General features: G+C 35.3%; 1 protein-coding gene across 3 annotated transcripts in view; it reads right to left on the reverse strand.

Annotated features, from left to right (window-relative positions):
* PCDH15 (protocadherin related 15) overlaps positions 1–15135 on the reverse strand; it is a 2110989-nt gene that overhangs the window by 618129 nt on the left and 1477725 nt on the right. The gene's annotated exons all lie outside the window — the stretch shown is intronic.

Genomic DNA, 15135 nt, shown 5'->3' on the forward strand with positions numbered 1-15135 from the left:
TCTCTTCTCTGTTCCCACATAACAAAAATATGATTGCAATTTCTAACCCAAGGCAGCTAGTTGGCACAGGAGGGAGAGTGCCGGACCTAGAATCAGGAAAACCTGAGCTTAAAACTGGCCTCTTATACTTATTAGCTATGTGACTCAGTTTCCTCATCTGTGAAATAAACTGGAGAAGAAAATGGGAAACTTATCAGCATCTTTGGCTAAAAAAAAAATCTAAATGAGGTCAGAGAGATTGGACACAATTGACAAATGACAGCACAAGAAATTCCTAAGCTCCAACTCTTGTCTTCAACTTCTTGCCATTAGTTTTCCAGTCCTGCTAAAACTCATTAATGCTAATCCTATCATTAAATTCTTGGGCTGAGTCACTTTTCAGTCTTCAACTTTTCTTACCTGGACTTTAAGCTGCTCTTTCCTCAATTACTAAAAATCTTTCTTCTCCTCTTTCATTAGATGAAAACTATTCTCTTCAAAGATGCTTCCTCTTGACTTTTCATAACATTGCCTCAATTGAACCACTTTGTTGAATAGTCTCCCTTCTCTCCATTCTCTTACTCTTTTAATTACTGCTTCTCTAACTGGCTGTGAGGTTTACGGATATTTCTCAGTTCTTTGTCTTTATCTTCCCTTTTCAGTCTATAAAGTTACTTCATCTAGGCAACAACCTGGTGGCTATATGCTTCAAAAAATGTTCAGGTCTACACTGGTCAAGGACTCATCATTGGTGCAGTTACTTATAGCAATGAAAACAAAGGTCCAAAAAGCAAATGATAAAATAAATCAATAGTATATGTTATTTCCTTAAAATTTTAAGGTTACTAAGTGCCTTAGAGATGTTAACTCATTTGACCTTAACACCAATCTGCTGAAAAGATATACCTGGTATTATTATGAATTATTGTAAAAAATTGTTATAAATGAGGAAATATATTATTTATAAATGAGGAAACTGAGTTGAAAAAAGTTAATGTGTTCAACATCCCACAGCTAGTTCATATCCAAGGCACCAGTTCTATCCAGATTTTCTTTGACTCTAAAACTCTACACAGAATTGTGATGGAAAATGCCATGCACATTCAGGAATATGGCATCTGACAATAGATGAAAACATACTATTTTAAATTTTTAAAATTTCCTTTTTGTTTCATGTTCTTCCCTCTCAAGATTTTATTATTTTTCCTTTCGTTCTGATTCTATTTTTACATAGTTACACATGGATAACCCTTATTAGATTTAATTGCTCTCGAGAGGAAGGGGGATGGCGGAGATGGAGTGAGAAAAATATAGAACTCAAAACTTAAAAAGAAACTGAGTTCTGAAAACTATCTTTGCATGTATTTGAAAAAAGAAATCAATTCAATAAACCATTCTCTCCCTGGGAAAAAAATGTTATGATTCACAGAATTAAGAAATTTCTTCACTTTATAGTTAATATTTATAATATATAAACACAATGAACCAAAGTTAAGGTAATCACTACAGTATTAGTCAAACTGGAATTATGGAATTCTCCAAATTTAAATCCCAATGTGACCTATGGAAAATCAATCATGGGGCAGCTAGGTGGCACAGTGGGTAGAGCACTGGCCCTGTAGTCAGGTGGACCTGAGTTCAAGTCCAGCCTCAAACAATTAATAATTATCTAGCTGTGGAACCTTGGGCAAGTCACTTTAACCCCATTGTCTTGCAAAAAAAATGAAGAAAATCAATGAGTTCTGAATCCAGGGACTAAGAAGAAAAAAAACTGCTACTTTTGAGAGCAGAAGAACAAATTCAAATTTTGTCTCTGATGGCAAAAGGAATTGACCATTCAAAAGTCTCAGTTTTCTCATATGCTAAAGGCGGGGGGCATAGATTAGATGACCAGCTTTAGAATTAGGATCCTGCTTGGAATAAATTGGGTAATCAATAAATTTGCATTATGAATTGGGATTAATTGGGATTACCTTGTTAGCCACATTATGGAAAAGCACTTACATATTCTCTCTTAATCTTTATGACTGCCGAACTCCACGCTGTTTTTTACAGTTTCTGACAGTTTCTATCCACAAGTCCAAGTTGTTTTTCTCTTTTTATTTAATAAATAACATACTGGGGAAAAGTCTGTGTTTGGCTTCATTTGACTGTTGCTGGTTTGGGGTTTTGCCTTTCCCTTTCCAGAATAATGTCCAGTAAGAAACTACAATTATGAAATAGAAATTTTGTAAGGTACAAAAAGAAATGCATGATATTATTAAAGAATAAAAAATGAGCTAAACACTAATATCAAAAATGAGTATTTATTTTATTGATGGGAGAAAATTTCCAAAAGAATCAATCAAATTCTTATAATTTCACACTGTGCTTTAGAAGAAAACTTAGAGGTCATTCGGTCTACCCTTTCAGCTCATAGAGGCCTTCATCTATAACAGATCTGATGGGTAATCATCATTCTTTGGTTGAGAAGCTCAAGGAACTGGAAACTCATTTCACAAGTCAGCTCGTACAATTTCTTGACAGCAGGAATTGATAGAGTGTTGTGATTTTTATCTACCTTCTTATACTATGCCTTTCTGTAACTTTTTCCCTTGGTCCTGGCTTGACTCAATTCCTACTCTCATATAAGGGACTTCAATTTATTTATCATTGCTTCCTCAGCTCCTTCAACATTCCACTTTCATAATCAGTTCGGTTTCCATGACCTCGTCTCCCTTTACTCATCAGCTACTTTTGAACTGGTATAATCCAGTGTTTTACTTCTGTGTTTATGAACACCAAAATATTTTTTATGATTCTAATCTTTTACCATTCTCTCCTTCTTAATACATCATCCCCTAAAACTGCTCTCAATCCTTTGCCATGAACCAGCTTTCCTCCCCTCTTTTTTCCAGGTCATCAACCCTAAAACAGCTATACCTGCACTCTCTCACTCTCTCTCTCTCTTCTTACCATTCCATCCTTCCTCCCTTCCCTTTTCCTTATTTCCACACTATATCATTTTATGATTCATCACTTCTAATCATTCAACAATTTCTCTATATAGATGATTTTCAGAACCATATACATGGACTCCAGATCTCTGGTAACCCATCATCAAACATATATCTTAAATTAGATATTCTAAAATCACCTCAAATTCAACATGCTCCAAGCAGTATTCCTTATCTTTCTTCCTAAACCATCCATTTTCCCAACTTTCCCACTACTATTAAGAGCAGCACCATCCACACAGACATGCTGATATGAAATTCAAATTCACATCTTGCTCTTTATACTTTCTTACCTCAAATATCTAATTTACTATTAAGTTCAGCCATTTCTATCATCACATAATCTGTCATATTTGTCCCCATTTCTCCATTCATATAGATTCTATTATGGTATAAACCTTCATCATCTGTCACCTGGACTACTACAATAATCCTGTATTGTCTCCCTGCCTCATGTCTCTCTCTACTATAATTTATCCTTTACTCAGTCACTAAAGTGATTTCACCAAAGCTCAACTCTGATCATCTCATCTGCCTATGCAATAAATTCTACTTATTCCCTATGACCTCCATCACAATATTTAAAATGATTTGGCACTGAAATCCCTTCACAATCTGATCTCTTCTATTTCTCTATTTTTAAAAATACTTTATTTTTATCCTACAAATAATAAAAGGGGAGTAAAAGACATAAGAATTATAGTGTGTCTATTTTGGGTCAATCACTTCACAAATCTTACTTCATTGCAATTCAAACAATGGCCTTTTTGGTTTTCCTCCCAAACACACTCCATTGCCATTTCCCTGACTATCCATCATTGCTCTCCCACCTATCTTCTGCTTTCTGGATTTCTTCAGGAAGCCTTTCCTAGCCTTTCCTTCAGTCTTCCTTCATTGTGAGAACATTTCCTTTGGAGACTAATTTCCTTCTCAGTATCTCTTTGGAGATGTCCTCTTTTCTAACACTTGTTGTCTTCCCAATTAGAAGTGAATTTGAGTTGTATCTTTTTTTTTTGCTTAGCAAAGTGTCTGAAATACAGTTAACCATTAATAAATACATTTTAAATAATTGGTTGCTACTAGGGCTAGAGAGAATAAAGAAAAATCACTCTTCAACTTGGGTACTTTTTAACTTGAAAGTGATTTCCTTAAACCCTGCCAAAAGTCTTCTCTCCATACCAAAAAAGTCTTCCTCTTTTACTTATCCCTTTTAAGATGAATGGGCAAATTTCATTTCTGATTTCCCTTTTCAGGATGACATATTATTAAGGGACATGTTTCCCGCTCAAGTTGAGGTCAGACTTACAAAGTGGAATAAGTCTCTTGCCATCCCTTCACCTGGAAACTTTTCTCCTAGGGGATACTGCAGACTCACTAACTTGTCCCCTTCCCATTGTTGTTGTTGCATGCTGAGCTTCCAATCGAATTAAAACATTCATCCCTTTTTCATGGCTACTGTAGGAAAGACAAATGTTCTTTTTTACTGTGAATTTTGTGAGGATTTGTGTTAAATTTTATTTTTACTTAAAAGCCCTACTGTCTAAGTTTATTAAAATCCATGGTTATAGTTTCATCCCATCTTTCAAGCTGTTGGAATCATTTAAAATCTACATTATATTTCCCAACACTTTGGCTTTCCTTTGAAGCGTACTGTTATCTGCAAATTTGAAAAGCATGTTTTCTATGTCTTTATACAAGATAAAAATGTAGACTGTGATAGAATCAAAGTCAGAGCACATCACCATCCTCCTAATAGCTTCTCTTGTGGTTGACACTAATCCTTATTTTTCAAAACTCTGGATACTGTTCTTCAAACAGTTATAAATCTGTCTAAAGGTATACATAGCAATGTGGCTTTTCTTTCTTTTGTTTAACAAAATACCAAGATGAAGTCTGTTGAATGACTAGCTGAAATAAAGATCCCTTTTGTCTATATAATTTGCCCAGGGCATCAATGTGGTGGTGTAGTAGAGGCAAAATCATGTTCAAGGCAAGAAGACCTAAGCTTGATTCTAGGCTTTGATACCTATTGACTTTGTGATCCTGTTTAAGCTACTTGATGCCTCACTGCTCTAGGTAACAAGACTTTGATTTGCAGAGAAGGTGCATCCACCTACACTGGAGGCAAATTTCCTCATCAAGAAGCTCTCTATACAAATGAAATCATCAGACTAGTTTCTAATCCTCTTATTCCTCCAACATTTGTGAGTTTTTGAACTCAACCAAAATGTTCTTCTTCATCTCCATATTCTGACTTTTTAAAAAATCCAGCTAAAAATCCTACCTTCTAACTTTCCTAATCCCCCTAACTACTAATGGTTTCCCATTTTATCTTGTCTGTAGACCTGTTTATATTTGTATATAGTTATTTACATGTCATTTCTCCCAATAGACCTTGAGCTTCTTTAGAGAGGGGGCTACCTTGTTACTCTTTATAACACTTAAGATAGAGCATCACTCATAATGGTTGCTGTATTAAATGTTAATTGACTTGCTAATTAAAAGAGGATATTTTTTCAAAGGATATTACTTGATACATGAAGTGCTACTGGGAATTGATTTTTAAGTTAAAATAATATATCTATATATATCTATCTCTCTCTCTCTCTCTCTCTCTCTCTCTCTCTCTCTATATATATATATATATATATATATATATATATTAGGTGTTTTTGTTTGTTATGTTTTGTTTTGGAGAATTCAACAGCTAATATAGCCATGATAGGATGATGTGAGGTAGACAGAAAGTACACACTGTGATTAAACAAAGTTAGACAATGTTCTTATTCATGCTTCTTGCTTTCTCTCCTGCTCTCTACTGACTCTGACCCTGACACTACAAAAGAAATACACACCAAATCCACCACTTCAGAACAGATGTAGTGGGGGATCTCAATGGATAAAGAAGAGTTGGATACATTCTTTCATCTCTCTATTCTTTTCTCTGTCATTTTACTTACCAAAACATTTTCCCCTCCTAATGGTTTCGTATGATTATCAGTGATAATCTAGGGTTTGAGACAATACAATCCTTAGTATTTGGCTAACAGAGAATGCAGAGAAGAATTCCACCCCCTTTCCTGTCTCTAGTTTACTCCTAGATCCCATAGAGTCCTATTTTGAGACTTTCTGCTCTTTTCTTAAAGGGAGGAGAGGAGGAAGGGGGGGGGTCCTTGGCTATGGAGAATTAAAGTAATTAACTAAAGTAATTATAATTTATTTTCATAACAATTTGGGACCTCTAGAATGAAAAGGGATGGAGACTCGACCTATAATTTTATATGATTGAAGCAGTTCGTCCAATGTGACTGAGCAACATGTAGGTCTTATCTGCTTAGAAGGGAGAGAGTTAAGAGACTTTGCCAGAATCATACAGTTTCTCTATCAACCATCACCTTAAGAGCAAGAAACAAAATCTCCATTATATTCCTTCTTCCCATTAAAAATTTTATTCTAATTCCCAAAGTGGATCTCTTTTTATGCCTTTCTTGGTCCCTAAGACCTCTATGTTATAGACAGACAGATGGCATGGCACAGTGGATGGAATGCTGGGTGTGGAAACTGGAAATCTTGAGTTCAAGTCTTGCCTACAATCACTCCTAGAGGAAGGACCTGGGCACAACAATTAACCTCTCTCATCCTCAGTTTCATCATCTATGAATCAAACATAATAGTTCTTGTGCCAGAGACTTTTTGATAATAATATAATAATGTGATTTGTTAGCCTTTAAGCATTACATACAAGTTGAGTACAGACCCCCCCCCTCTTCCTCCTCTCCTCCCTTTAAGAAAAGAGCAGAAAGTCTCAAAATAGGACTCTATGGGATCTAGGAGTAAACTAGAGACAGGAAAGGGGGTGGAATTCTACTCTGCATTCTCTGTTAGCCAAATACTAAGGATTGTATTGTCTCAAACCCTAGATTATCACTGATAATCATACGAAACCATTAGGAGGGGAAAATGTTTTGGTAAGTATAATGACAGAGAAAAGAATAGAGAGATGAAAGAATGTATCCAACTCTTCTTTATCCATTGAGATCCCCCACTACATCTGTTCTGAAGCGGTGGATTTGGTGTGTATTTCTTTTGTAGTGTGAGGGTCAGAGTCAGTAGAGAGCAGGAGAGAAAGCAAGAAGCATGAATAAGAACATTGTCTAACTTTGTTTAATCACGGTGTGTAGTTTCTGTCTACCTCACATCATCCTATCATGGCTATATTAGCTGTTGAATTCTCCAAAACAAAACATAACAAACAAAAACACCTATTAATCATCTTCAGAGCTCAATAAGGTTCATTGATAGTAGACCTTTTCAAAACTTAATTAAATGAACCTTTGGTCACATCTGTGTAGTCATACTCACCAGTAGTATAATTCATATCCTTCTAACAAGACCCCTTAGCCCAGATATTTCTTGTCTATATTTCCTCAATAAATCATTCACAGTTGGCCCACTTTGGCTTCTACAGTCCAGCCAAAGTCCCTACAAGGACCCTTTCCTGCTGCTCCTTTAATCACAGTGCCTCCCTGCTTAGATTATCTCCAGTTTGTTCTATCATTTCTCACATTAGACTGATACCTTGATGGGTAGGACTTTATTTTACTTCATTTGTTTTGCTTTGGTTTTGCATCTTCAGAGCTCAGCACAGTGATTGAAATATAGTAGGAAAGTTTATTTTTATTTATATAAGTGACCTGAACATAGCATAGATTGCAGAGGACTATGCAGACTGTCCTTTTGCTATTATTCATCCCTTCTGCTCAGATAAACTGTTTCTCAGAATCATTTTTGCATGTAGAAATAATGGTAAATTTAAAAGATTAGAAATTACAGAGATCAAAATTTCATTTCTCTTAGGTTCAAATATTTTATCACCAATCCTCTAAATGAAAAGCAATATGAGAGTGCTGCCAACAATTCCATTTGTTTTTTTTTTTTTTGTATTTTCCCTTTGACTTTGCTTGCAGAGACTTGACCATAATAAAATTAGCAATCTAAAATGAAGGGGTTAGGTGAAAGAGCCCTTGAGACCCCATCATTCTGTGAATTCCACAGAGATGGGCATTGAAAATGATCAATATGTTAAGGTATTTTTTAAAAACCAAGTATCTAGCTGAGCTGAGGGCAACCAGTGTGTGGCACTGAGCTAACAGGAAGTCTCAAGGAAAACTACAAATAAATCAGGGGAAAGAGATATGCTTACAATTCAACTTTTCTTTCTTGTAAAGCCCTGCATAAGAAAATTTCATATACACAAATAGTCAGATTAAAGGGCAATGGTATTTAGAAGTTCATTTTAACATGGTACAGTGCAAAGAACATTGGATTTATAGCCTGAAGACTTGGATTCACATTGTATTTGGATGATTAAGAAATTTATTGTTTTCTTATCATGTACCAAACTGTGCTAAGGGCTGAGGGTACAAATACCAAAGTGAAATCATCTCTGCCCTAAGGGAGTTTGCATTTTAAGTAGGGAAAATAAATATGATAGGAGAACATACAGTCATTCTTCCTGTCACAGAGAGGGGTACCATTGATTGTTAAATCCATACTAGGAAAAGAGAGAGTTGATATCAATTTGATAACTCTTTCCACATGCAAGGAAATGGAATTTATACATATAGAGGAAATGACAAACTGTACTGTTTATGAGGATATGATAATGAATGACCAGCTGGTGTCTGCTCAATTTGATGGTTAAGGTAAGTGGAGTCCTGGCCTAGGAGTCAGGAGGACAGAAGTTCAAATCCATCCTCTTCTATTTGACTCTTACTAACTGTGACCTTGGGCAAGTCATTTAGCCCTCAATGCCATACAACCAGGGTCATCTCCAGTCATCTTGATTCATATCTGACCATAGGACCCAGAAGACTTTGGAGGAGAAAGTGACATCAGTGACTTAGCATAACCCCCTCAATGAAAACCAATTCATATATTTTTTCATAACATCAACTCTCTGATATTGTGGACTTGTTAAAAAATGAAGGATAAATTTTAGAAGGTGAGTTTGCCACTTTCACTTATCATTGGGAACTCTCAAGTCCCAATGTAGAGTTCTACAGTTGAGTGGGTTAATTCTCCAGTCTGACCCTCTCCAAGCACAATCCAGAATGAGCTATCTCAAATAAGGAGAGAGGGAAAGTTGAAAAGACAGATGGCAAAATATTCAGGGAGCATGGATAGATTCATGAGTGACCTTGGGCAAGTCACTGCCCTTGGGCTCCATTTTCTCATGTGTGAAAAGATGGGGTCATATTGAAAGACTTATCATTTCTCTAAATTTGTAACATTATGGGACACTCTATAACTCTGTAAACACTCAGTATTTTACATATCAAATGAAGAAACTGCCCTAAATACTAGATGACCCTTCTAGCTATAAGGAGAGATGATTTTATGATTTTGAATGACCTTCACATCATTGAATAACTTGATTAAGTTACCTTCCTTGAATTTGCTCATTGTTGTATGTGTAAATGTTTATGAGGGACAGAGTCAGAGAGAGAGCCACACAGAGAGAGAGAAGAAAAAAAAAGAAAAAGTCATAGAAAAGGCAGAGAAAAATAAATTTATGTTTTTTTTCCACAAAAAATGAGTGAGTAACTGTAGATGATAGTATTGTGAATTTAGGGATAGACTCAACTACCTTCTTTTAAACATGTGAAAACTTTTGTTCCTTCCTTTATCAGATATGCTTTTCCCTGTACATCAGACTATTAAGTAAGGAGTTTCTTCCTACTGAGTCACTCTAAACATCATTCTTTAAACTAAAAAACAAAAAAGAAGCAAACAAAAAATAAGGATTAATTAGACTGCACCAGAGCAATAGATTGTCAGTGTTGGTTTTGTTTGCTTGTTTGTTTGTTTTGGGGGTCCACACTTTCATTGGTTCCTCTGTGGAAATGATGTAACTTCATACTGGTCTTCATTTTTCTTCAAATAGTTGGCTCTTTTTTATGCTAACATCAAAAATACTAATATCAAAAGAAATGATATCCAAACTGCTATTCATCTAGTAATAGATACATCCTTTTATTAAATAGTTGTGACATTGAACTGTTAATGCCATTGCCCATGGTCCAATTATTAAATTCTTCCTGCCTCTATACCGAGTCTCTAGTTTTCTGTTCTCTACGAAGTATAGATATGTATATCCATATAAATCCTCAAATAGAAAACAATGAATTCATTGGTGATACCTTCATAATCACTCAAAAGTTTGAATATGAATATTATAATAAAAAAGAGATTGGTAATGCATTTATGCTTTATAATTTAAAGAATTAAATCTTTTAAATATTCTTTTAAGAAAATGATATGTCATAATGGTATGAGGATTTCAAGAACATTTAGTTCAAACTAAACCTGAAAGAAAAAAAATTTGCTTACATCCTATGTGACAAATGACCATCTGTTTTTTCCCTTAGTGAACCATATTGAGTACTCATCACTTCCCAAGGAAGTCTGATTCTACATTAAAAATAGCTAATATTGAAAGACTTTGTCTTGTATTTCTTTGTTTTATTTATTGATTCTCACATTAAATGAAACTTTTCCTGTCTATAATTTCCATTCTTCCTGGTGCTGTCTTTAAGGGTTAATAAATAAATAAGTAAAAAATTTGAATGTAATCTCTACGGAACATTAAAGTCCTTCAAATAATTCAGGCTATGATGTCCTACTGCATCCTCTATTCCAAAACGAATTCCCATAGCTTATTTTTCCCTACTATTCTTCAAGTGTCATGAACTCAAAGACCTATATCATTATGTTTGCTTTCCTAGAGAAACTTTGGCTTATTAATATTTTTTATAACATACCACTAGGTATGAAAAGCATAACTCAGATATTTAAGTTTATGGAGAAGTAATAACAGAATCTTCTTATTCTCCATAATTAACAGATACAAAAATAAAAAATAGGAAAAGTTTATCTGACATACCAGTTCCTTTTCATATGCTCCTGGTTCCATTCTAATCTAAAGGGTTTTTTTGGATACAACTTACTCTTTTAATTTTTTATTTATTTTGAGTTTTACAATTTCCCCCCTAATCTTAATTCCCTCCCCCCACTCCCACAGAAGGCAATCTGCCAGTCTCTACATTGTTTCCATGGTATACATGGATCCAAATTGAGTGTCATGAGAGAGAAATCATATCCTTAAGGAAGAAACATAACATATAAGAGATAGTCAATAAGATATCAGATTTTTTTTTCTAAATTAAAGGGAATAGTCCTTGGTCTTTGTTCAAATTCCACAATTCTTTCTCTGGATACAGATGCTATTCTCCATCACAGACAGCCCCAAACTGTCCCTGATTGTTGCACTGATGGAATGAGTGAGTCCATCGAGGTTGATCCTCACCCCCATGTTGCTGTTAGGGTGGACAGTGTTTTTCTGGTTCTGCTCATCTCATTCAGCATCAGTTCATGCAAATCCCTCCAGGCTTCCCTGAATTCCCATCCCTCCTGGTTTCTAATAGAATAGTGTTCCATGACATACATATACCATAGTTTGCTAAGACATTCCCCAATTGAAAGACATTTACTTGATTTCCAATTCTTTGCCACCACAAACAGGGCTGCTATGAATATTTTTATACCAGTGATGTTTATACCCTTTTTCACCATCTCTTCAGGGTATAGACCCAGTAGTGGAATTTCTGGATCAAAGGGTATGCACATTTTTGTTGCTTTTTGGGTGTACTTCCAAATTGTTCTCCAGAAAGGTTGGATGAGCTCACAGCTCTACCCACAATGTAATAGTGTCCCAGATTTTACACAAACCTTCCAACAATGATCACTGTCCTTTCTGGTCATACTGACCAGTCTGAGAGGTGGGAGGTGGTACCTCAGAGAAGTTGTAATTTGCATTTCTCCAAAAAGTAATGATTTAGAGCAGTTTTTCATATGACTATGGATAACTTTGATCTCCTCTTCTGTAAATTGCCTTTGAAGGATACAGCTTACTCTTAAGTAGTATCTTTGCATGATGTCAATTCAATATTGAAATAAGTATTCCTATATCAGAGGCACACCCCCTAAAAATAAAAGGCTAATTTTTTAGTGATTTTTGATCCATTTGGTTATCTGTAGTCATATTTATTAGAGTAGCTAGGTGATCCAGTGGATAGAGCACTGGCCCTAGAGTAAGGAGGACAGGAGAACAAATCTGACCTAAGATACTTAACTCTTTGACCCTGGGCAAGTCACTTAACCCTCAATGCCTTGCATTCACCCTGATTTATATCTGGCCAATGGACCAGATGACTCTAGAGCAGAAAGTGAGTCTGGTGACTTAACACAGAAACCCTCTCTCAAATCTAACTCATGTGCTTGTCATGGAATCACCTTCCTGATATCATGGTCTTCTAAAATGAAGGAGAAAACATTAGTCATATTGGTTCGTTGAATGAGATTCGCCACTAAATAGCTTAGAAGGAAAAAAAATGTTGGAAGGCTAATTCTCTCCTATCCTTCAATTTGTCTAATTTGTCCATAAAAGAAGTTGCTATTGATTGATATAAACATTTAAACATTTTTAATCATTCAAACCTCAAAGAAAATCAAACTTATTGAAGCTTTTTTTAAATTAATGAGCACTTTAACTTAAAGGATATTTCTGAAGGGCATGACCATGTCATATTAGAAGACAGAAATAGAGTGGCATTACACAGACATACAAGACCTAATTAAATTAGTATAACGATCTCTGTTGCTAGGAACTACTCTTTTTTCCTATGCAAAGTAGCTCACAAGCAGCAAGTTATGAAAAATCTGAAGAATATTGCAGAATCCATCAATAAGTTAAGACAAATGCACAGGGATGCAAGAAGGTTTTTTCCCCTTGATCTTAAGCCTAAAACTTCCTCTTTATAACTTCTACTCATTGCTATGTCTTCAATCCTCTTAAGTCAAACAGAATGATTTACAATCCTTCCTCTTCTAATATTTGACGGTTTTTCAATCAGCCCTGATGATTGTCTTCTCCAGACTTTTGGAAACTTTCTATGTCATAGTCCTAAGGTCTTTCATTATTCTGCTTGCCTTTGTCCTGATATTGTTCAAATTTTCTTAGGAATATTGAGATAAAATGTGATTTTTATTAAAAAAAAGGAGCTAACTTTTAAAATGATTCATAAATCTGGTTAGTCCTGGAATCAATTTTAGAGCTAATCTATTTTTAATTATCTTAATTTATTTTATTTATTTATTTTTTTTAGATTTTTCAAGGCAATGGGGGGTAAGTGGCTTGCCCAAGGCCACATGGCTAGGTAATTATCAAGTGTCTGAGGCTGGATTTGAACCCAGGTACTCCTGACTCCAAGGCTGGTGCTCTATTCACTGCACCATCTAGCTGCCCCGTAATTATCTTAATTTAAAGAATAAAAAATATCTAGGTTCAGAAAGGTTAAATCACTTATCCAAGGTCAAATAGGTATCTGTAACCTAAATAGAAATTAAAGTATTCAAGTTCCAAATCTCCAATTCCTTCCTGTCCAAGATGTTCTCTTGGCACTCTACAAGATTTTCATCATTAAGTCATGGAGACTTCTTCATTACTGAAGTTTATTCCACTTGTGGACTATTTCTTATATTAGAAGACTCTCTGCCTGTGATATCTTTCATTTCTGGGTTCATTCCTCCAAGAATCTCCAAGCTAAAGTTAAATTCGCAAGCTACTTAAAAATTTATTTACTACTGACCTCGGGATTTCTTCTCCCATGCTCCTGGGGTTGGTACTTGCTGATTCCCCCCCCCTTTTTTTTTTATCATTGTCTTCTCTCAGTAGACTAAAAGATTCCTTTCACTTGTTTTGTCACTTGCCCCTCCTCACCCCCACAGTAAGTGCTTAAGAAATGTTTTTTTCTTTACATTCCCTTATATTTAAAGTTTTCCTTATAAAGAAAAAGAAATCAAGATTATTTTCATTTCAATGTCACATTAATATTTTCAGAAGATAAATGATATCACAAAAGCAAACCTTTTTGGAATGTATCTATTTACCTGAGAATTTTTCTTAAATCAAATATGTTGACGTAATCTGTACATATAATTGTTCTTTTTTTGCATTTTTCTATTTATGACCACATGGATCTAACTTTCCATGGGTTTTTTTAAGCAGGTTTTGCTGGGGTGTTTTGCCATTTTCCTCCAGTTTTATACAGTGAGGGATTAAGTGATTGGACCAGAGATACAAAGCCAGCAAGTATCTCTGGCCAAATTTGAACTCAGAGCATTAGCTCTGGAGTCAGAATCTGCAGTGTTGCCTAGCTGTCTCTGAAAGTTGTTAGTCACATCTGACTATTTGTGATCCCATGGACAAAAGTTCATGGGATTTCATGGAAAAGAAGCTAGAGTGTTTTGACATTTCCTTCACTGGTGGCCCCATTTTATAGAAGGAACAGTGATCCAAATAGTAATAATAATGTTTGTCCTTCATTTTCAAAGAAGACCACATCAGGGGGTGATGCCACGACAAGCTCATAAATTGAATTTGAGTTGGTGGGGAGGGCTGTGCTAAGTTACTAGCCTCACTTTCTCCTCCAGAATCATCTGGATCCAGTGGCCAGATATTGATAAAGATGACTGTGAAGCAATCACGGTGAAGTGACTTGCACAAGGCCACACAGATAGTAAATAGCAAATGTCTGAGACTGGATTCCAACTCATTCTCCTGACTCCAACATCAGTACTCTATCCACCATGCCCACCTAGCTGCCCTTTTTGCTGTACAAATAAAGAGACAAATGAAGTTGATTTTGAATAAATATTATTTTCTGGGACAGATACAAATAAAAACAAGAAATTTCTCAATGATTAGAAATGACTTTTTTATACTAATTCATAACCAGTTTTGTGTTTCTCCAGTTACACTGTCACATTCTCTTCTGCTTAACCCCATTACATGTGAAAGCACTGTACTCCATTTAAATAAGAGTACATTATTATTTCCATACCGGAATAACTTAAACATTACATATGATCACATTCCCAACTGAGGACAAAAATAAACTATTTTTCAATGGATGTGGCATCAAATTTGATGCAGCATCCAATAAAAAATGATTTTTCAATGATAATGTTTGTTCTTCATACCTGAAAAACATGACATCAGGGGAGGTGATGCCATGACAGGCACGTAAATTGGATTTGA

This window comes from Macrotis lagotis, chromosome 4, assembly GCF_037893015.1.
Source record: "Macrotis lagotis isolate mMagLag1 chromosome 4, bilby.v1.9.chrom.fasta, whole genome shotgun sequence".
Taxonomy (NCBI): domain Eukaryota; kingdom Metazoa; phylum Chordata; class Mammalia; order Peramelemorphia; family Peramelidae; genus Macrotis; species Macrotis lagotis.